At 44.1% G+C, this 23,715-nt stretch overlaps 1 protein-coding gene and 1 long non-coding RNA gene across 2 annotated transcripts in view; one reads left to right on the top strand and one right to left on the bottom strand.

The window, feature by feature from the left end:
* Positions 1–23,715, top strand: part of LOC149523907 (cytosolic carboxypeptidase 6-like) — a 429,125-nt gene that overhangs the window by 143,884 nt on the left and 261,526 nt on the right. The window lies entirely within an intron of this gene.
* LOC112546332 (uncharacterized) lies at positions 8,181–22,819 on the bottom strand. The gene is made up of 3 exons (XR_003090011.3): positions 22,695–22,819; positions 12,370–12,513; positions 8,181–8,358 (listed from the first exon to the last, which is right to left on the bottom strand). It is a non-coding gene; the product is annotated as an uncharacterized LOC112546332 (long non-coding RNA).

Here is a 23,715-nt window from a genome sequence, read left to right as displayed (position 1 = left end):
ATTGGAATGCTGCTGCAGCGGGGGAGGGGTTGGCTTAACTAGTCCCCCACCCATCCATCCACAAGAATCAGAGAGTCACCTGCATAGGGAAGAGCGGGAGAACAGCAACATGCATCAATTGTCCTATCACTCTGCCAGTTAAACTAGAGCCTGGGAAAGTCTGAGTCTCTCCTCGCTGCCTCTCAGCACAAGGTCTACAGAGTGCTGAGCCCTGAGGCTGCTGCATAGTGGGGAGGGAGGAGACACCTTTGAGGGACAGCATTGCTAGCTTAGCTTTCCAGGATACTGCTCCCTATTAGAGATATAATATTGTTCTCGATTAACTAATTAATCGATAATCAAAAGCGTATAGGTTAATGCTATAGACTACACGCATCCCTCTCTCCCCTTGCCGATACATTTTTTAGCAGGCTAGCCTGCTTAGTCCTGGTTCATGTCGGGTCTGGAACATGCTCCTGCTGCGACTCTGCATGTAAAATATATTAGAAGCCTGGTGGGCAGGCAGCCCGGCTAATGTTTCAGCTCATGCCAGGTCCAGGAGCTCAGACACCATGTGGATAGGTGCGGTTGCCTCTGTATCAGAGGCAGCAGTGTGGGATGACAGGCAGCCGGTCTGCAAGGGGAGCCAGTTTTTAAACCGGCTCCCCTTGTGGAGCAGCAGGTTTATTGCTTGGGGAGGGAAGAGTGGTGGGTTCAAGTCCCGCCACCACAGGGAGCAGTGGAACAGCCAACACCCAGACTGCCCCCATGGAAGTTGGGATAAGGGACACTTTGACAGTCCCTCTGATAGTGAGGTAGCAGCACAGAGTGACAAGGGGCTTCTTGGGAGTGGGGCCAGAGCGCACTGGCTGCCGGCCTCATCCCCAGGGACTATAGAATAGTCAAATAACTGCTAAGAATGAATGAGGTTAATTGACTATTCAATTAATTGATATTTAACATCCCTACTCCCTATATATTCTCACAGGTGAGGTGGTATTAGGTGGAGCCATGATTCTGCTCTCATAGGCACCAGCCAGTGGGTATGGTCGATGATGGGGGTAGAGGGATGTTGAATGTCTGATAGGGGTGTAGTGGCATGCATGGTCCTGCTGCATAAAGGGTGTTCCAAGAGGCATTTTGCCACTGCATTTCACAGCCATGTGCATTGATTATTAGGTTGAATGATTTTACTTTTTCTTCATTATTATTTTGCATTTGTATTGTGATATTGCCTGACGGCCACAGTCCTGTGGGGCTACGCACTGTACAGACACATATTAAATGGCAAGATCCTCTCCCAAAGTGTATGGAGAAGGCAACCAGATGACCCGCGGTGACAGGGAGAGGCAGGGTATCACATCTGAGAGGATGTGTGCAATTCTTCACCACCCAGGAGCAGTAATCACCATTGTTCATCACCCAGAACTAGCCCATATGCACTTCACCCACCAACAAGTTCTAGGCTTTCTCCAAGGTTTTTCCCCATGCTTCTGCCTTCATTGCCAGAGTACCTCTAAAAAGGATGGTGGATCCACAGGGTTGATTGAGAATTGCTGCACTCTCCCTGCTTCCTAGGAAATCAAATGACTAATACTTAGGAAGAACTAATTTGGGCGCTTTTGCATGTTGCATCTTTTTACACGTACAGACACTAATCAAATCTCCTAGGATACAAATAACTCCAACGTCTCAACTGTGACACTTGTAAAGAACTTCACCTCTGGCTCCTATCTCTGTGATGAGCTGAACCAAACCCCTGGATCTCAGCAGGACCTTGGATGTGGGATATTCAGAGCTAACCTTTGTATTTCAATCTCATCACAAGTTAGCTCTCAGGACGATGAAGATCCTGGTACGTGATTTTTGAGAATTTGGACCTATGACGGGAGATTTGATTTTGAAATCTTTGCTCGATGCAGGTGAATTTTTATTTTGGAAGAAATCCCGTATGACTCCTCTGTCTCTCTAGCTGAGCTGATTGTGATGAAAGTGACTAAGAATAGAGCTTTTACCATACTCTACAAGTTCTAAGGATAGTCCCTGTCTTCTAAATGGAGAATTCTATTGCAATGAATCATCATCATCACCAATCTTTACATGACAATGCCTCCTCACAGACCGAGCACAGTGGGGACTGATCTCTGACAAGGTGCTTTGGCTATATAGTGATGGACACAATTGAATAGCATGAGAGCTTATTTTTATGGTCTTTCTACACATGTTAGATGCAGGAAGTACTGCAGGTAATTTGTTCCCCACAGTACTATTGGTATGTTCAGAAATGGGATTGACCTGGACTTGTTAGCATGGATATGAATTGTTTGGCAGAGCTTTGGGTAAGCATCCAGACTTGTGAGGTTTGCCCATTGCTACAGAAAGGGAAGGGTCTTTCTGTGAAATGTTATGCAAGAACATGGCACTGGTGACAAGTGAAGTGGGAGGTAGACTAGGATTTGCAGGCTCCAGGAGTGGGAAAGTATGCAGCAGATCCAACACACTGTATCTGAATACGGAGCTCTGGAAGAACTGAGACTCTTCTTGAGCCCTGGAAATGTGTAGTGTGTGTGTTTACACCTGAGGATATAATCTATGTTAAATCACAACTCTTCAAAGATCTTAATGTGACTTTAATGATCAGTCAGTATAAATAGCAATATTAAGGTCTGTCTTTGTTGTTGTTATTAATTTAATTGAAAAGATCATCTACATTTCTCTGTGTGTATGTCATAGTGTTACTATTCAACACCCTAAAGGCCTTTTTTTCCCACCAAATAGGGGGTTATTGATAGCAATACGTTGATAAAATACCAAAGAAATGACAAATGATGGAATACGTCCCATCCCAAAAGTTTCTATCTGACAGGATGAATTCTCTCTCTTTGGCAGATGAGGTCCTCATCAGAAAATGGAGACAGTAGGAAATAATCTCAGGGTGTTTGTGCTCAGCTCTTCTGACCAAAAATATTAATACGAACAGAAATCATCAAGCCAATGTCAGCCCAGCCGGGGCGTTCAGTGCAATAAGGCAGGGGAGGGTGTGCATGTCTTGGAATCAATGTGTCCTCTGGGTGCTGAGAACATCTCATTAACATGTATAGCTTTGCTTCCTAGTGCTCAATTAAGGACTTGATAGATAGTGAGCTCTTCAGGGTAGGGACCGTGTCTTTATAAGTGTTTACAAAGCACCTGTCTCGGTAGAGCCCCAACTCTTGAGTGGCGCTCATATTAAGTTGGTGCTACATCTTTTCATGTTGCTTGTTCGATGCTGCAGAAAACCAGCTCTAACAGTGAGAGGGGTGATGTCTGGAGTCTCATCTTCCATTCCTCACACACTCATGCTTCTTTCCCTTCCGGTCACCCTGAAACCATTGGGGGAGAGGGGTTCCCAGGAGGAAACTCTTCTCCATAACAACAACAACAATAAAGACAAAACCCAGCAGCTAGTGTTGAAGAATCAGGTCTACATTTTCAAAAACAGGTAGAGATTGGGGGTATCTCCATTTTGGAAGTTCAATTTAGGGGTCAGATTTTCACTGGGTGTGTGCTCAGCGCAGATTTTTGAAAATCAGATCCTTCTAAACTGTTCCAAGTTAAGCACCTAGATCACTAGTTCCTATCATCCTATCAGCAGCAGAGTAAACACCACGTCCTAGAAGTCAGGAAAAGTCTCTGTTATAACAGGCGTAATACCATCCTAGATGTAATATACTGTGCTTTAGGTAAGGTATCTGACTTAGTACTGCAGGACATTCTGATTAAAAATGCTAGCACTTTATAATGTCAATAAATACCAATGAAATGGAGTAAGAACTGTCTGACAGATCTCAAAATATAGTCATCAGTGGAAATCACCCTTAAATGGGGGTATTTCTAGTGAGGTTCTGCAGATATCAGTACAAAGCCTGATGCTAGTCAACATTTTCATCAGCAGTAAATAAAAAATCACTGCTGATAAAATTTGTGATGACGCAAAGATGCCCAAGAGGTCAATAACAATGAGGACCTGGACATAGTACAGGGCAATCTGGATCATTTGGTACATTACCTTGGGCTGATGCAAGCAAAATGTAAAGTTAAAAATCTAGGAAAAAGGAAATAGGCCATACCTTCAGGCTTGGGGACTGTGTCCTGGAAAGTAGTGACTTTGAAAGGGCTTTAATGGCCATAGCGGATGAGCACTTGGATATGAACTCTCAGCACTGCGCTCTGGCAACAAGAGCTAATGTACTTTTTGGCTGTGTAAACAGCAGGATTGTATGTTGTCCCGGAGAATTGATTTCATACCTGCGTGGGGCGCTTGGTGAAAGTGATACTGAAATATCTACGGTTCTGGTGTCCACATTTTTAGAAGGATGATGAAAAATTGGAGAGGGTGCAGAGAGGAGCCACAAAAATGATTAGAGAGCTGGAGAAAACGTCTGATAGCAAGAGACTTCAAGAGCTCAATCTGTCTAGTTTGTCCATAAGAAAACTGAGAGGTGATTGCACTGCATAAGTACCGTCACGAGGAGAAAAGACTGGGCACTGCAGGGCTTTTTAACCTAGCAGAGAAAGGCATATCAAGAACCAGTAGTGGAAAGCTGAAGCCAGACAATTCAACTGGAAATAAGTCTATCTAAGAGGTTGATCAGTCAAGGAAAGAGGTGGATTCTCCATCTCTTGACCTCTTCAAGGCTGGAGGCCTTTCTGGCAGCATGATGTAGCGACAAGATATTGGGGTCCATAAAGATCTGACTGGGTGAAGTTTATACAGCTCAGATTTGATGACTTGATGCCCCCCTCTGTCCTTACACGCTAGAAAACTCTCTGAACGGTCTTTCTCTAATCTGCCAGTCTCATTTAGGAGATGCCTTCTGTTAAAGTGCCCTAAAACTCTCCAGTCTCACCCGAGTGCTGCTTTCAGGTCTGATTTTGCAAGGTTCTGAAAACTTCCCACAAGATGTTGCTTGTCCTTCACTCTCCCTGACCTCAATGACACTCACGACCTTGCAGGACTGGGCCAGCTATCTTCAGTGTTTCCTCGCATAGTATATGTGGCATGTTCACGTTGTAACAGAAACCCCACTAGAAGAAGGTCATCCAGTTACAGATATGATGATTATATTTATGTACTTGTGTTCGAGTTTTTTACTAGGAAAATAATAATGCAACGCTATTTGCATGATCTCTTCTTTGAGGCCAGTAAAGGAAAAAGACAATCATATTTGACACAAGAATCTTTTGCAATGGTCCATATTAATTTCTTGAATGTTTTTTTCATTTCATCTTGTACAACCTATTTAAGTGAAAGGAAAATATAATACTACAAAAGACACATTTTGGAGGAACAACAAAAAAAGAAAATCTTCCCATGAGCCTGGTTTAGCTAAAAGTACACTGCTGGGGCTCTGCACAGCCGCTCCTTGGATTAGAGATTTTGTCTGTGGTCTTTTCACACAATGGTTTTTTTTTTGGAAATTGTCATTCCATCCAATTAACTTTTCTGCATCTTTGAAGCTCGGCCAATATCAGTGAGACTCCGCCACCTCTCTGGGAAGCCCCACATGATAGCACCAAAGTCATGCCGGGTAACAAAACTCCTTTTGTTGTCGCAAAAAGAAGTTGGGAGGATCTGAGGGTCCTTGAGCTGGGAGGGCCAGCTTGGTTTTCCAGTGATTGGACTGCTTGCTGCCTGACTAGTCGTTGGAGGGGTTGTTTGGTTGTTTTTAAATGGTCCATTTGTCATATGCATACATTTAATTGCCGCCGCTTTGTAAATGTTAATGTTCTTTCTCTCTTATTTGCGGTGTGGTTGTTTAGAAGGTAATATTTTCATTGCTATTTTTTCTGTGTAGAAAGTGTTTCACTGCTGTGCATTCAAGAAAATAACTGAAACGTGTCGAGAAAGATTTAGTAAGTTAACGTCCTCTCTGTTGTCCCAAAGACTAGATTCCCAAGAGCAAATCTGATTAGAGTGGGCATTCAAGGCAGAGGGGTTATCAGCTGTTCTGGAGGCTGTAGTGAATTCCTTGAGGAGTTTGGGGTTAGACTCTGGAAGCATTCCTTCCTGGGAGTAAACAGGAAATTCACTACCTGTGTATATGTGTGTGTCGCATTCAGAGCTGAATGCTTAGATAGGGTCCCACAGACTGAGATGGAAATAGGTCAGTCAGTCGCTTCAGTGCTCTTTCTGTGTTCCTTGCATGACAGCTCTGATGCTCTAAATAGCTGTTTGAAGACAGAATGGGGTTTCATTTAGAAGAAAGAACAAAAAAAATGTGAAAGGGGAGCTTGTTGGTTGTTGTCTTGGCTAGTTTGGGTGCTTATGTGTCCCATTCTCTCAATTAACCCTCATCCTTTCTCCTTGGGACACTGTGTGGTACAGATGAATGATGAACACTCTTCAGATCTTTCAGATACACAATTTGAAAGATACACAAAAATAGCAAAAAAATAACAAAAAACCTCTTCTGTGTACAAAACTGGGCTAGAAATCATTTTGAGGACAGGGTTTCCCCTCAGGATTTCTAGTATTTTCAAAATTTGAAAGAGTTTGTAGGCGAGACAGTGAGTTAATATCTTCAGGTGTTCACAGGTTTTTACAGTCCATACACACTATTCAAAGTGAAGTAAGACAACTTCAGTTTACATAAGTCCTGGAATGACATCCAATTGGTGCTTTCTCTTACGTATTAGCAGCCAGTTCATTAAAGGTAACTGGGCTCCACATCTAAATAACAGGCCCGATCCTCACTCGGTGATAATTGGCATGGCTCCATTGTTGTCAGGGTGTAAGAGACTGTATCAGTACAGCTACGGTGGTTGATGGTTCTGGCCCCCTGTTTGTTGTTGTTGAATTACCTGAGAGGAAGTTAGTGTCAGAGTCCAGTTCTGGCTAAGGTACTGCCATAGTTAGTTGATGTGGCTCCTTATTAGCCTTTGAAGTATTGCTGAGAGTATGGGAATTGCTCCAGAAGAGTAAACCAATGACCGTTTTTGATAGATGTCCTACCTCTGATGGGACTTACGTTAGTCTACTTCCTCAGTTGTTGAACAATGCCAAAGTATCTCTTCGTTGTTGTGCTTTATTTTTCCTCTGACGTTAGAAACTCTCTTTCTTTTTAAGGTTGAAGTATTTCCAAAGAAGTTTGGCTATTCCCTATGAGTTCTCCTGAATATGTATGAATTTCTCCCAAGGATGAATACTGTGATTTGAACGTGTGCATGTAACTTTACATAGGGGCAAAATATTATCAGTGACCTCAAAATGGAAAGGAAAAAACCAACCCTGTGCAAGACTGGAAAGAAAATCTCTTGCATAAGGACGGCCATACCAAAGGTCCATCTAGCCCAATATCTTGTCTGCCGACAGTGGCCAATGCCAGATGCTCCAGAGGAGTGAACAGAACAGATAATTGTTAAATGAGTCCTCCCCTGTCACTCATATCCAGCCTCTGGCAAACAGAGGCTAGGGACACCATTCCTACCCATTCTGGCTAATAAGTATTGATGGACTTAACCTCCATGAATGTGCTTGTTTCTTTTTCTACTTATCATGTCCGTTCATGGCAATTTCATGGTATCACCACAGAAACTATTAAATGTGGGATTTGGATTTGACCAGATACTAGAGAAACACCCAGAAACCAAACTTTTGGAAAATGATCATTAAGAAAACTTTCAAAAGTTTGGATATTTCTCTAAAATCTATCTGATCAGGCACTCTGATCCCATAGTAAGAAATAAAGGAGAAGAGAAAGAGAGAACAGAGATCATTAGGCAGGAGATCTAATGAGAGTGTTTTCTCTCAAAAGTGTCTGTGTTTGCCAGTGTCTAGCAGGGGAGGATCAATGTAAGTCAAGCTTTGTGTCCAATGGGATCTTGATCTTGATTAAACGTGCAGAGGTGAATGAAAATAAAGGGTCAGTTTCTCTTTGGCCATTCCTTTTAGCTAACCACTATAGACACAGAAGCCATTGCATGTGAGCACTGCAGTAGTTAAAACCATGGAATCACAAAGTCTTACACAACATGCTGGGTGTTGTGTGTTCTATGCCTATCAGAGCATGTGCCTTGTGACAGCTCTGAGAATACCAATGCTATAAAGCCGCATCCCCAGCCTGTAATTCCAAAGGAGGAGGTGGGGCAGGATAGCAAAGCTATGAAAATAACAGGAAATTTGGAGAGAGACATTCTTGTTTTCTTTGAGAATAGTCCCAATTATAGTTCCAATTGCCTCAGTTAAGCTGCTTTCAGCTCTCAATGATATGCTTGAGTATTGTTCATTACCAGGAAGCAGCTTCCAATAGTCTTGAAAGAGGGAAAAAAGTTGATAATTGGCCTTTTTCCACTTTACATCTCTCTCTGAACCTGTGTCTGATAGTCATCCTGTCAAACCTGTCAAGAGAAGTGAAAAGCAAACAGCCTTTTTAGCCCAAATAATATACTGTAAGGTTTCTAGTCAGACTCTAGCATTGCTTTTCTGAGGATGGGGATGGGTCTGTAGTATTTTGGTCAGATAGGACTCTTTTTGGGTTTATGCATTTTTTCCTGGTTAAGCTGATGTGCTGGAACAGAGGGATAAAGATCAATGGTAATTTGTTTTTTAGCTTGGCTAGAATTCTCTGACCTACTCTAGGCCAGGCTGTGAATATGTGTCAGAGGTAACTTTACTAGCCAGGCATTTTTAGCTACCTTATGTTTATGTAAGGTACACTGCACCTGTAGCTCACAATAAGCTATGCAATTTGAGTTATGCAAATTGCATAGCTTATTTTGAGTCAATTTCAAGATAGCTTATTTCAAAATTTGGTGCTTTCTACACAGCACTTTTTTCAAAATAAATCACTATTCTGAAACGTCCGTTAGTCCTCATGGAATCAGGTTTACAGGGACGTTGGAATAGAGAGCCCGTTATATTTCGAAATAATGGACACGCTCAAAAGTCATGGAATAGCTATTTCAGGATACCTCCGGTATCCCAAAACAGTCCTGTAGTGTAGAAATAGCCTTAGTGAATATTGTTCACCTGTTTTTCTGGTTTTGTAATGAACCACAGGCAAACCTCAATAAGTTTGGAGTTGGAGTGCAGTTCAGATAAGCAAAGTTTATGCATAGATCACGTAGTTTGTACAAATACCTTGGATCTGAAAAAGTCAAATGGGAATCTCATGAGGACATACGATATGGACAGATATGTAAATTCCAGATCTGGCTGTCCTTACCTCAGCTATGCTGGTATTTCTGCTTCTTTGCCTAGGCATAGCCCAGAAGTATAGAGGGATTTTGGCCACGAAGAATAACCAAATATTTTGCTACTTCTTCTAGGGGTGGAGATTACTTTTTTGAGGAGAAGCACAATAGTAGGAATTAGCAATCATGGATTTTATTTTGGGCTCTGCCAAGGACTTCCAACTGGATCTGGGGCAATTCATTCAACTTGTCTATACTTCTCACATTTCTCATTTGTAAAGTGCAACTAATGCTAGTCACCTAACTCACTGAAGTATTGTAAGGTGTATTTAATTTAAGGTTTTCTCCTTAGATGGAAAACATCATAGGTGCCCAATCCAACTCCCATTAAAAATAATGGAGACTCCAATCGACTTCATGGGATCAGGTCCTGGAAGTAAAAGGTTTATTTTTGACCTTGCAAAAAAGTTTGGTTCTAGAAAATGGCAGTCTTAGTGAGATTTTATACCAGTGGATCCACCCTAAAGTATAAATTGCATGGAATGTTGAAAAGGTAATCTTGAAATCTGATTGGCAGCTTTTACTGAATATTAATTGCCTGGAGATGATCTAAATGGCTGCATCATCCAATGGTCAATTATGATAAGATGAATTCATCTTGGGTGATCTGGGTATGGGTGACCTGAGAAGACACATCACGTCAGTGACTCCTTGATAAAAACATGTATCTCCATTTGGGCATGTGGGTGGAGTGATCTGAGAGAGAAGTGGTGTGAGTGCCTGACTGACTCCCCACTTCAGGATTTGGTTCAGTCCAATTTCCTGTTGGGATAAATCAGGCCATTCATGACTAATTCAAATACCTGTCTCCATTTCTCCCCTCCCCCCCAACACACACACACACACACATGCAGTTTCTTTGTTAGAACAAGGGTTTTTTTGGCTTAGCCAGAGCCATATGGCTTTTCTATTTGTGTAACAAACAAAGAAAACATCATTTTGCTTCAAAATTTTGGTTGCACCTGTTGTTCAAAAACCAAAACTTTCAATCCTGCTCCTAAATGGGCACTATTTTCAGCAGTTTCCTTGGAGACTTAATGACACCATTCAAAAACGTTCACCCATGGCAAACTGTGATTACTTATGAATGATTTCAAATGTCTGGCCAGTTAGCTTATCTTCATATATTTTTTCATCACTTTGCATTGTGTTAAATAATATTACAATATGCATAATATTATACCATGCATTCACCTACAGTATTTTGCTCATTTGCACTTCCCCTCTTAAACTTTCTTTGGTATATTGATGGGAAATGTGACTGGGAAATACAACATGTTCTTTTTTTATGATGGTGATGCATTTTTTTTGTCTGGAGAGGAACATTTGAAGTGCTCTCTCTCTCTCTCTCTCTCTCATACACACACACATGTTCTGGTATGTTCTTATAATATCAGTATAGATTATTGCAGAACCTGACTTGTGTTACAGACCCAGTAATCAGGAATCATACAACTCACTCTTATTTGATTCCTGTGCAACAATGACAATGTACTGTTACACTGTTTTTTCCAACCAGCTTTGTCAGGTATAGCTCAAGATCTCATGTGGTGTTCTCCCTTATTGCTTTATACATTTTACCCTGGGGTGAAATTGCTTGTTTCATCTATCTGTCATTCTATTACTGTTGGAGTCTATGGTATGTTTAGATGCTCACTGAAAACAGCTGGAGTAAATGGCAGAAGACTGCTGAGTCCTACGTTAGAACAAAATGTAGGTTTGTGTAACAGGTAACTTGCAAAGCATGCAGAAAGTTGGCTTACTTTCACAAGTAACTGGGAAAAAATTATCTCGCTCCCCCTGAACCGTCATCTACTTTGTCATCATTACTAACCCTGTTGCCAAACCCTTTTTCCCAGCTTTGAAATCTGGCTGGAATTAAGTGGCTTCTGGAATTTGACAATGCAACATTTTGATGCATGTGTTTGTCACATCCTGATTAGATTGGTATAACTTTTGCTCCCTTAGGTCCTCCTCAAAACTCAATTCATAAACCACAGTTGCATACAAGATGCTACCGATAGGGTGATGAAACTGTCAGAGAAATTCAATGATACCATACACATCTTATCCATTTCCCACTGGCTTCCAGTCTGAATGGAGGTTGGATTTCCTAGTTCTTTAGGGCTGGTTTTATTGTAGGAGATGGAGGGTGGGCAGGCTATTATCTATTCTGGTGTTTGATTAGAATTTTCTTTCAGACTGGAGAGAGGCGTTTTCTATCTCTATGAGTATGTCTAGATTACATGCCTCTGCTGACAAAGGCATGTAAAATAGGCTACCCAACATAGTCAATGAAGCGGGGATTTAAATATCCCTGGTTTCATTAAAATAAAAATGGCCGCCGTGCTGTGCCGGGTCAGCTGTATGTTGGCACAACACGGCAGTCAAGACGCGGATTGGTCGACAGGGGAAGCCTTTGTCGACCGCTCCTGTAAACCTCATTCCACAAGGCATAGGAGAGCAGTCAACAAAGGCTTCCCCTGTATTTTTCCCCAGCTCTTTCATGCACAAAGGCATTCTGGGTGTGATGCAGTGGCCATGGAAGTTAATGGTAGTCTTTCATATTTTAGCCTCCATGTCTTGCACTCAGAAGTGATGCCTGTATGGAGGAACTGCTTGGTTTCCAAGAATGTCTTTTTGGCATAATCCCCACTATGCTGATATTCCAGGTGCAGACACTTCAGTTGTCCTAAGAGCAGGTAGGCCAACTTTTGCTGCTTCATGATGCATCTCCATATTCTTGGGTGGTGGGATTAAGGGTGCCTTCTGACTTCTTTTTCTGGTTTGATTTGTGATGTTCCAATGGGAATGCCCCAACAAAGGTACATCAGGTCAAGAGAGTGGACTTCTGACTGTTTTATGGGACTGGGGCACTGAAAACAAACCTAAATATAACAAGAACCAGCACGTTCGGTATAATCTGCAGGAGAAAGAGGTCATCAGATGTCAGCCAGAGAGATGGAGCTTCTTAACATTGTCTAACTACAGTTTGCACAAGTATGCATAAGTGTTTCAAATGGAAGGAAAGGCTCTTAGAATCATAGAATCCCAGGGCTGGAAGAGACCTCAGGAGGTCATCAAGTCCCACCCCCTGCCCAAAGCAAGACCAATCCCAACTCAATCAACCCATTAGGAAACTTAAGACACACTCACTGGAACAGGTGCCCTCTACATGTCCAGCAGGGTCATTGTGACCTCGTGTCATCTTTCAAAAGAAGATGTCCAGGCACGGGAAAGCCATTTCAGACAAGCGCTCCGACAATGTTTCTCATCGCATTTCAGCTCTCAGCTCCGTTCCTGCCAGGAAATGGGAAAGGCAGTTGTTCATGAAAAGTAATGAGAGGGGAAATGTAAAGTGCAATCAGATATTTCAGAGCCATAACGATGGGTTGATGCAATGTACGTGATAATTATTAGGCGGTTTTTCATTTTCCAGAGCAGTTCTCCCATTTGTAATTTTCCCATGGAGGCAGATTTTAAAATGGCATGTTTGCTGTCAAGGGGGATCTACATTTGATCAGGGTGGGGGTGGATTGGTGGCTTATTTTAACAATTTAGGGAGGGGGAACAATCCTTTTTACAGCCCTTGTGAGTGAGTCAGACCTAATTCATCTCCACTTCTGACGTTCCTAAGCCTTGAAACTCTTCTGAAATGTTTGGTTCTCTTTGCTTCAGGCTATTTTTTTATTCTCTCTTTCTCTTTCTTGCTTTTTGGTAAGGACAGCAGCAATGTTCTCCTCCCACCCCCGTATCTCTGAAATAATTTGTTTCACATTTATTTGTGTTAAGCCCTTGGGAGCTTGAAATTTGAAATCTGCTACCTCCTTCCCTAAGAAATGTGTGTTCCTTCAGCATGCTTTCACTGGCTGGCTGTAGGGCTGTAGCTCACGAATGCTTAATGGCGCACAGACTCTGCAAACAGATGTAAGAGGCAGGTCAATGAGGCCTCTCAGAGACATTGACCCTTAAAGAGGTCATATAAATCAGACCCTTTCACAAAAATGGGAGTCTGGGTATCCTCATTCAATTCCAATTTGGGTAACTACATTCTACCTTCCTCTAAATTCCCTTTCTAAAATGTGGTGTAATGCTGCTGTGGACAGCTAGATAGTGGCTGTGCTCTTCCATGAAGAGAGGGAGCTGAAATCATTTTTGTACATGTCTGGGCTAAGGGTCTCTCTATTAGAATCTATTGCAGGCAAGAAGAGGTGGGACCCCAGGCTGCTCAAAGAAGCTGGCTGCACCATGTGCTTCTCTACACCACATGCTGGGGGAGTAGAAGGGGGTTGGACTCTGCTCCCATCCCCAGCACGATCTCTCAGATGGCCAAAGGGAACTAAGATAGTGCTGGGGGTGGGGGTAGAGTATGAAGCTCCGCCCCCTCCGGCACGTGATACAGAGAGGAATATTGAGCAGCCAGCCACTTTGAACAGCTTAGAGCTACTCCCTGTTTGAGGGTCCCAGCAGCTTGGGTCACAGGACAGATTCAAAGGCTTGGCAGGCTGGATCTGGCTCATGGGCTGGATTTTGGCTGCCCCTGTTCTAACCCAACCCCCCTTTCTCCCCAAAACATGGCAGAAAATGCCAGTGGCAGCAATAAAAAGATTGGCTCTTGTCGCTGTACAGGTGGCCAGAAGCGGTGTGAGAGGGAGAGGAACCACGGCAACACATGCACTGAGGGGCAGTTGTGATCTGGTGTTGTGTTTGTGGGTGTGTGATTTGTTTTGAAACCCCCCCCCATCCCACTGCAATCATGCTTTTTAACCAAGAGGATCTTAGGCTGGGTTTTCCCGGTCAGCATTCCAGCCTTTCCCATCTCCTACGTTCTGCTCCAGGAGTCTGGCATGAAATACAAGGATGGGCTCTATCTCATGCTACATTATGCAGGCTGAACTTACATGTGTGGCGTGGATCCTGTCGAACGTGGGCGGATGGCAAAGAGAAAAAATGAATGTGAGTTGCCCTTTAAACTTGCCTCTAGCAATACAGTGTGGGCACTCGTCGTCCATTCGTTTGCCTTTTCGCAGCAGTCATGGGTCGTGTCACCAATGAGCCTATGAACGGTAACATCCAGCAAGGCTACTTTGTGTCCGTTTCCTAGCAAGCCTTCAATGTGCTCATAGATCCCAGTCATTTAATATTCATGAAGAAATTCTCAAACCGACAGTGGCTGCTAGGAAGCAGCATCCACTAGACCAAACAAAAAGCCTAAAAGTCGGGGGACCTGGTCTGTGCTAAAAGGACACACTCTCCTTTAGCAGCGATGGAAATCTTTACAAGCATTCTAACCTACAGTCGAGTTTGAAAGTAAAGGACCTAAGGATAAGAGGAGATGTCTGATATCCAATCCAATGACATGCCCGACTTCTGCTACTGATATTTTCATGTATGCATTAGAAAAAGAATCAAAAATCATTCCAGATGGAAGGTTCAGTTAAAGGCGCGATCACCGCAGGACACGTAGATTAATGTGTCAGTCACCCATATTTCGTTAACTGCTTTTTACATATGCCCTTTGCTACAGCCATCTATCATACACGTAATGATTGAAGGGGGGGTTAACCCAGCTTCCGAGTTAGAGTCCCACATGGTTAATTATGTTCTGCCCACATAGAAAGTATCCTGCAGGCTTAGTCTGGCATGGCTTTCCTTTTCTTGAGCTAGTGATATGTATCACCTTGTTAAACAATTGCCACAGTTTGCTGCAGAAGGAGTTGCACTTATATGTAGAAGATGACTTTTTTATTAGTATTTAGGACAGGGGTGGGCAAGATATTGCCCGTGGACTGCATCCGGCCCATGGCCTTCCCTGCCTAGTCTTCACCCCCTGGCTAATCAAGACCCAGGGGCAGGGGAGAGTGCAAAGTCTCCTCCCCCTCCCAGAGGTGAGTGGTGCCAAAGGGAACAGCCAGCAGTTCAAAATGGCTAGTGGTTCCCTCTAGGCGTTGCATGCACCTCTGCTGGGTGAGGGCAGGAGACTTTGTGCACTCCCCCACCTTCAGGCCAGTCAAGATCTGGAGACGGGGGAGCATGCAAAGTCTCCTCCCCCTGCATGTGGTCCTAGAGGGAGCCTCCCTTCCTCCCATGGCCCCGCCCCTTCCATCTACGCCCCCCACCTCACCCTCTCCAGGGCTGGCCTGCGACTACTATCCATATTGGTGAACTGTCCCGCTTACAAAAATTATTGCCCACCCTGACTTAGAATAATAGCGCTCCTTGGTACAAATAGCCTGCCAATGTACCATGGTAATTCCCACTAGGGGAAACTACATTATAAGATATGAAGCTTCCTTTAGACAGTGTGTAGTTACTCAGAGACACCGTGACCATTGCCAGTGATAGCATCTGAGTCCAGAGGAAGGAGAGATTGCAAGTCTAAAGTGAAAGGAAAGTTACCCAATACCCTGCATTTCTGGCATAGTAATATCTCATATTTTTGAAACACCTCTTATCCCAAATCACCTTAAATTGCAGCAAATTGCTAGATGGGAGATAGGAATCGCCCACCAATGACATACTGGCTGAAACACGACATCTGTTTAATAGCACACTCTGGTTCTGCATAACCATTTAGGGCATGAACAGAGTGTGATCCCTAAGCTAACCTGTAGGAGAATTGTTGGTAATCGAAAAATAATTATGTTGTCCAAGACAGTTGACTTATTACGTTTACCCTTAATTAGTGGCAGCAAGTATTTGGGGTCATGACTTTTACATCTCATACAAAGATTTCTAATGTGATTCTAGGATATAGGCTTATTTTTAAATCACTCTTACCACTTCCCATGTATTAGAAAACACGTAAGTTATGCATTTATTATAATGAGATGGTTTTAGACTTGTACATTGTAACAACAACTACGTAGGTACATGAGAGATGGGTGATAACATTTCTAAGTGCACATCTTCTAAAGGAACTTCCTAGAAAGAGATTCAATTCGGAAACTGTGGGTATCTTGTATTTATCTAGGCACTGTTTTCTGCCACTTCTTTATGAAATTGTTACAACCTTGCAACCTCATAACATTTCTTCTCCCCAAAAATAGCTTCTAAAAATATTTAGACATCCATGTTGTTCTGCGGTGTGCAATCAACATCAATAAAACATGAGTGAAGCAGGATCTAGATATCTTTACATCCCGACAGTACTTGCTAGAATTTTTTTTAACTGATTTCAAGAAACGAGAGAAAATTAAAACAATGGGTGGATTGGAAGGACTGACCTAGGAGTAATGATTTAAAGGACTTGAATATGTATTTTAAGCCTGGCTGATAACACTGTCTACTGGTAAGGTGTCAGACACTTCCAATTATTGGCACGGTGGTCTGAAGTAGATGACTTCCTGTGGTTCCCTCCAGCCTTGTATGTCTATAATTCTATAAAACCCTGCTTTAAGTTGATTATAACTTTGCTCAACTTGAGCCATTTCCATGCAAAGAGTCTGCCTCAGCCTACATCATCATCATTGCCCTTCACGCCCACCAGCATATAGGGCAGCAACAACGGACTCCACTTCTCTCTGTCTCTGGCCAGCCTCTCAATAGTGCCCCAAGTGTGATTCACGCTCTTTATTTCTACTTCAACAGTCTGGCGCCATGTTGTCTTGAGTCATTCTCGTTTCTGCCTCTCTTCGGGGGTCCAGCGCACAGCAATCTTTGTGATGGAGCTTCCATCTTCCCTGAGCACGTGCCCAATCCATCTCCAGAATCTTTTCACAATGATGGTAACCATGTCATCTTGTTTGCATCCCGCAAGCAGGTCCTGATTTGAAATTATTCTTGGCCAAAAATACGGAGGATCCTCCAAAGACTTCTGGTGTGAAAAGTCGACAATTTATCAAGGTTGTACTCTGTCATCTGCCGGCATTCTGATCCATAAAATAGTGATCATAAAACACAGCTCTGATAAAACTTCAGTTTGGTATGGATGCTGTACTATGATGACTTCCATACGGCATTCAGACTCATGAAGACATTTCTGGCTTTACTGAGTCTACTCCGAATATCTCTTCTGACGCCTCCATCTTGCCTGATAATACTACCCAAGTATGTAAAGCTCTCTGCGATAGGTAGGTCGTGGCCATCGATCTTAACTGCTGCCGGTGCCTCAATGTTTAGGGTAAGCCTAAATAGTTGGGCTATTTTCAGGAAGGAGGCTAGGTCAAAATAGTGTTTTGACCATATTAAAAAAATTCTGGTGGTATTTTCTTTGAAAAGCTCTAGTGCCCTAGTGGAGCCATGTCTTGAAATGTGACACGTGGTGGCCATTGTACCAGGGAAATGTGTTTTGCCCTCCCCATGAACATCTTCCCAAATCTGGCCAAGTAATTACTTTCTGAAAAATTACAGTTCACACATGCTCAGTAGAAACGGTTTCAAGTTTTAGCTACTCAATTCCCCAAAGATTCTATCTGCACGGGCCATGCTCCATCCCAGCAGTTTCCCTGCAATTGCTGCTTCACATTGCTAGGCTGTGCCATGTCTAGGCCTGGGCACCTGAATTGAGAGCAAGGAGGCTCTCTACTGTGCTCTCAGTACCCCTCTGCAGGCCTGCTGATGGTGGAGGGTGGGCACAGTTTCCCCGGGCCCAGCAATTCAAACATGCCTGGAGCTCATGGCTGCCACCAGCACTACCATGGCAGTGGAGGTGATGGTGGTAGTTCCAGACCTTTTAAATTGCTGGCAGAGTGCCGTGTGGGGACGCACTCTCGGGTGGTGCTAAGGGCGGCCTAGCTCCAGTCCTGCCCCTCCTACCCAAAGCCCTGCCCCTTCTGGGGGGGATGGAGTGGAGCTGCCCCACCCCATCTTGCCCAGCGGCCCAGTGAGTCTGTTGGTCCTGCTGCCCCCCTCGTGGTGCCCAACCAACCCAGAGGAGTTAGCTTCTGGGTTCTAATGTAGAGTGGACAAGAGGAAGAGGTGCGGGAGGTGAGGGAAGGAAGTAAACTGGGATAAGGAGCCTGGGGAAAGAGAGAACAGGACTGGAGGCTTGGGGGAGAGAGGGAAACTGGGACTAGAAGTTGGGGTGGTGAAATCTAGAACTGAGAGTGCTGGGTGAGAAGGGAAAAGGCAGGGGACAGACTAGAGGGCTGTGGGGGGAGGAGGCTGAAGTTGGATAAGGAGCCAGGGGGTTTGGGTCTGACTGAACAAGAAGATGAGACTGCGTACCAGTGGAGTGAATGGGAAGGAGCTGAAAGGCAAGGGAGGCAGAGCTGAGCCAGTGGGTGGAAAAATTGGGCCTAGCAGGGCAAAGAGTCTGGAGCACCGAACTGAGTGAAGGGACACTGAAATTGTTGAGGAACCAGAGGAGGGGGACAAGTAGACAAAGCCAGTGTAGATAGGGAATTTCTAGAAGGGACTGGAGGCCAAGGTAGGGGGGGAGAGAGAGAGGTCAGGTGAAGAGCTGGGGGTGGGGACTGGGAGCAGAAGGGAGATTGGAATTAGGACAGAGAATCTAGGGGGATGAGACCAGGATGTGTTGGGTGAAGGGCCTGAGGTAGGGAAAAATATGACTGGGAAAGGGACAAATTAGCAGGGACGGGGCAGAAGAATCTGTACCCACTAGGAGAATGCTACAAGGTTGAAACGAAACCACGATTCCTGAATGTCTCATTATTCCTCTGCTATCAGTAAACCACTGTGAGCCCCCCGACAAAGTGCCCTGTTCCCCTCTACTGTTGGTTCACACAGAGAATGACAACCGACTACTGCTGTCAGTTACTCCATTAGCTCAGTGACACAGGTGGTGGATCTAAGGTTCCAACCCTACTGATGACCCATGTGATTGTCAGTAAGATCCCACATGATAGAATTTCCGGGTTTTTTTACGTTGGATTTTTTAAACACACAGTAGATTACACACAACGTTATGTTTAAAAGAATGATAAGGTTGCAGAATCACACACACAAAAGGGAGGAAATGGGCCTATTTAAAGGTGTTTATGCAAATTTAATTCAGGCCCTTTGTGTATAGCCTTTATGGTATAGTCTATAATTAAAGAGCACATAATACTTTTTCTACAAGGATCCTGTCTCATTCTGTACATGGGATGGACCAGCTTTGGGGATGCTGCAGGGCTGGGTAGGGAGGGAAATTGTTGCCTGCAGAACTCCTGCTTTCTTTGTTGCAGAAACTGGAAGGGGTAGAAGGCAGTGGCAGATATAGGGCAGGGCGAGCTGGGCAGCCGCCCTAGGCCCCGCGCTTCAAGAAGCCCCACGCAGGTGCCGTGGCACCATAGTGCATGCACCGTGTCAAAGGGGGGGCCCTGCGAAATTGTGCTGACCTGGGCCCTGCAAAATCCTCATCCACCCCTGGTAGAGGTCATGAGGCTGGAGGCTGCAGGAAGAGAAAGGGTGGTCTCACTGTTAGGCAGTTGAACACCGCATCAGAGAATTGGATTCTATCCCTTCCTCTGCCCAGGATCCTATGCGATGCTAATCAAGTCACTTCAACCAAACTTCCCACAGATGGTCACTAATTGTGTGTGCCTCACTTTGTGGGTACCCGGCTTGAGACCCGGGGGTCTGATTTGCAAAAGTGCTGAGTGCTTCCAGGTGCCACTGAAATCAGTGGGAGCCGTGATCTGAAGATATAAAGTGCTATATAAAGAATGCTAAGTGTTCTGAAAGATCAGGTCATAAGTATCTCAAATTGGGCACCTGAAAGTAGTGGATACTTTTTTTCCCTAACGTCTCTCTGACACAGCTCCCAGCTCATAAAATGGGGAGAAAACCATCTTCTCACAGCTAAGGGATGTTGTGATACTGAGGAAATGAACCGTTTTCTCTCCAGAGTAGGTAGTGGAAAGTGTGTGGTAAGGCCAGCCGGGAGATTCACACGGAATTAGGAGAATTATGAATGATTGCCCAACGGCTTGTGTCCATTCTGTGTATTGAATGAATTAGTGTCCTATGGAAACAAGGATACATGCTCCTGTACATAAAAATGGTAGAGAAGTGCGTAGAGGGCTGAAAGCAGGTTGTGCAGACAAACTTAATTCTGTCATTTTTGAGTGCTTGACTTTACACCTGGATAATGTTTATGTGTAATAGTCGCTACAGCAAGAGCCAAGTACGCTTTCTTCAGGTTTTGTATAGTGCCTCAGTAGTTATTTCCTGCTGACCTGGTTACCCTGTCTGTATGCTTGAAGGACATCAATGCCAAAGAGTCTGAGGTATACATCTTGATATCACTGGCAGGAATTTGGTGAAATATTAAAAGGGAATTGTGCGGTGAATATCAACGTGACACAGTTTTGAACAGCTCTGTAATAATTTATGAATACTCTGGGTGTGTCTAAACTACACCGCTCTGCCAACAGAGGGATGTAGATTAGGCACATGGCTATTTCAAATGAAGTGGGGATTTAAATATCCTGCGCTTCATTTGAATAGAAATGGCCACCGCTTTTTGCCAACGTGGCACTTTGCCCACAAAAAGCGGCAGTCTAAACGGGAATTGGTGAACAGGGAAAGCCTTTTCCGACCGATTCTGTAAACCTCGTTGCACGAGGCATAAGGGATCGGTCAGAAAAGACTTTCCTTGTCGACCGATTCCCGTCTAGACTTCCGTTTTTTGCCAGCAAAGTGCCGCGTCAGCAAAAAGTGACAGCCATTTCTATTCAAATGAAGTGCGGGATATTTAAATCCCCGCTTCATTTGCAATAGCTATGTGCCTGTCGGCAGAGGGGTGTAGTTTAGATATACCCTCTCTCTTGGCTATTGGGTTATTCAAAACCTGATTACAAAGGGAAACAGCTAACCTGGAATTCATGTACAAAAAAATCAGCTTAGGATCGAATAAGGATCTCAACATTAACGCATTACAAAAGCAATTTCCCCTCTCTGCATAGTCACATCTCCGCATCAAATGCTGTGAATGACTCATTTCCACACTGACTTGATTAGCTTCATAAACACAAGCAACTTCTTCCTTGTGTGTACCCCTGCCTCTGTAACTTCCACTCCAATTCATCTGAGGAAGTGGGTTTTACCCACGAAAGTGGATGCCCTAATAAATCTATGAGTCTCTACGGTGCCACAGGAATGTTTGTTGTTTCTGCAGGTACAGGTTAACATGGCTGCCCTGCTGTGGTTATTGGGGTATGTACTGTGAGCATGTGTTGGATCAGTTGAGCAGAGCTTGATAAGAAACACAAGCAGGAAGCGGAAGAATGACTCAAAGTCAGCCACACTCAGAAACCCCTAGCATGGTGTTAGGGGATAATACTCAACCTGTTGGTTGTGATGATGTTACTTCCTCCCCTGAAAAACTTGTTGTGGTCAGGGAGGCAGAAAAACAAGGAAACTTGGCATGTCAAAAAGAGTCTCTCTTGAGAAGGAGGCAGCTGTTTGGGAGAGCCAGGCTGACACCCAGGATTCACTGGGGTGTCTGAAGAATATGGGCCTACTACACAGATTACCGTCTGAGGCTGATGTGCACGAAGACTTGTTTTAAAAGCCTTTTTCTCTAACTACTTTGTCCCATTTTTAAAGAGACATACTTTGGGAGTTTGTGACCAGTGGTACTTCCAAAGAGAAGAACTGCAAGAGTTTGAATTCAGCTGGATAAGCGTGGTGGCTACAGAGAGCACAGTATCCCAGGAGCTGGACTAAAAGTGGGAGAATTGTAGCATGCCACCACCGTCAAGAGTCCTGCTTTGCTAGGAGATACACTCAGGGCTTCTCTATAAAACAATTAGAACTGCTGCAAGTTGGGGGGTGACTGTACACCAGCGTTAGGCGACCGAGGCGAGTGAATGGGCCCTCCTTCATCTCAGTGGGCCGCAAGATTGTCATGACCATGACAGTCCCCCAGGAAAGGGTGTTGTGCTCACTGCACTTGCATACCTAGGATTCATGGGGTGTGCTGATTGTATCCAGCAAAAAGTGCTGTTATGGTTCAGAGGGAGCGCACGGCTCTCCCCATCAGTACTGTGTGCAAGCAGCATGCACCTCATTTGGCATGCCCTTGCTTTACGTGCCGGTCACTTTCAGAATACCCGTCAGCAAAAAACCTACCTGCATGGAAACCAGCAGAATCTGGCAACCCTACGCGTGGGCAACAACAAACAAATACCTCATGCAGAACCCCAATGGGCTGCATTTAGGTCTCAGGTTGTCCACTATGGCTGTACTCCACACTAGCCTTCCCCATCTAACTATCCCAATGCACCCTGCAGTCACACATTAGCGGTTCTTGGCCATGCTTTGAGCTAGTGCAGTTTTATAGAGGCCAAGATCAAAGCAGTCTAATGAACTGGTCATGGGCACCAGCAGGGTGTGCAGGGATAGTAAGACTCTCGCAGGCCAGCCTGGCAGAGATTCATTCCTCAGATTGTTCCTTCAGACAATCCCTCAGAGAGACTGGAAGGGAGACGGAGATAGAGCTAGCCCTGTAACCGTGATATCGCAGTGAGTTCTGTTGGCCTGTGCAATAGTCTTCCCTGGGAAGCCCATCGCTTGAAGAATTGAAAACAAACCTGGACAAAGCACTGGAGAATGGACGTGGCAGAACAATCCTACCCTTATCCCTCGGATTGTTTATGAAATCACGGAGCAAGATGCACCTATCCTTGTAATAGATCTTGCCTCTAATATTCTGCTCTTGCCGCATGCCCGGAAATTCTATTGACATCACAGAGAACTGCGTGTACGTAGGGAAGGTAGAATCTCTGAACAGAGATGTGCTCTGCAGATCTGGGAGGGGAATTCTACCCATTTTCTCTTCGGCGCACATGTCTGTAAGCCCATTTCCAGATACGGGAAATGCTTGTGTTTGTCAGAAGAAGACAATATCCCTTTGTGTGTATTCTTATTTAACGCTGTTTACATAGGAAATAGCAAAACACATCTTTAACCATCACATACTGTTTAAAATAGTGTCACTACTCTTTGCAGAGCTCATTCTGCAAACATCTACTCCCCCATGTGGCCTTTGGGAGCTAATGCTGCTTTGTGTGTCCACATAAGCTCCGGCAGGAGCACGCTGTAGTGGATGATGTTAAATAGCCTTTTGTGAGGGTTTCCAGGGCTGTAAATTACACATGCAAATTGTTGCCAAAACCAAATCCAGACTTCTATGGCTGGAGCTGAAACCATAGATGTCTTGCTGCCAAATTGCCATAAAATGTATCGGCCTAAATGAATCCCCTTTTAATTAATAATAGGCAAAGACATAAATCACAAACCCCAAGGACCGAAATGGTGAACTCACACTAATGAAGACTCTAGCTTCTCCAGTGATGGTAGGTGTAGAGATGATTTGCAAAATGTCATGAGTCTAATGGGTTTAAAATGCTATTTTCATTACAAGATGCGAGTATTCAGTGTCTTCTCCTTGAATTCTCTCTCTCGTAATGCACAGTGACTACTGCAAGCTACAGTCTCCCAGCAGTTCCTACTATGACTCTTTCCTCAAAGAGGAGCAACAATAGAGACCAATTACCCTCTATCTCAACTCCTTTTATTGCAATATGCCTGGGAAAAAAAAGTATGATGCAT

This window comes from Pelodiscus sinensis, chromosome 9 (genome assembly GCF_052426305.1).
Source record: "Pelodiscus sinensis isolate ZL-2025 chromosome 9, ASM5242630v1, whole genome shotgun sequence".
In the NCBI taxonomy this organism is placed as follows: Eukaryota; Metazoa; Chordata; order Testudines; family Trionychidae; genus Pelodiscus; species Pelodiscus sinensis.
Note: the sequence above shows the minus strand (reverse complement) of the source record. Positions and strands in the feature narration are given on the sequence as shown.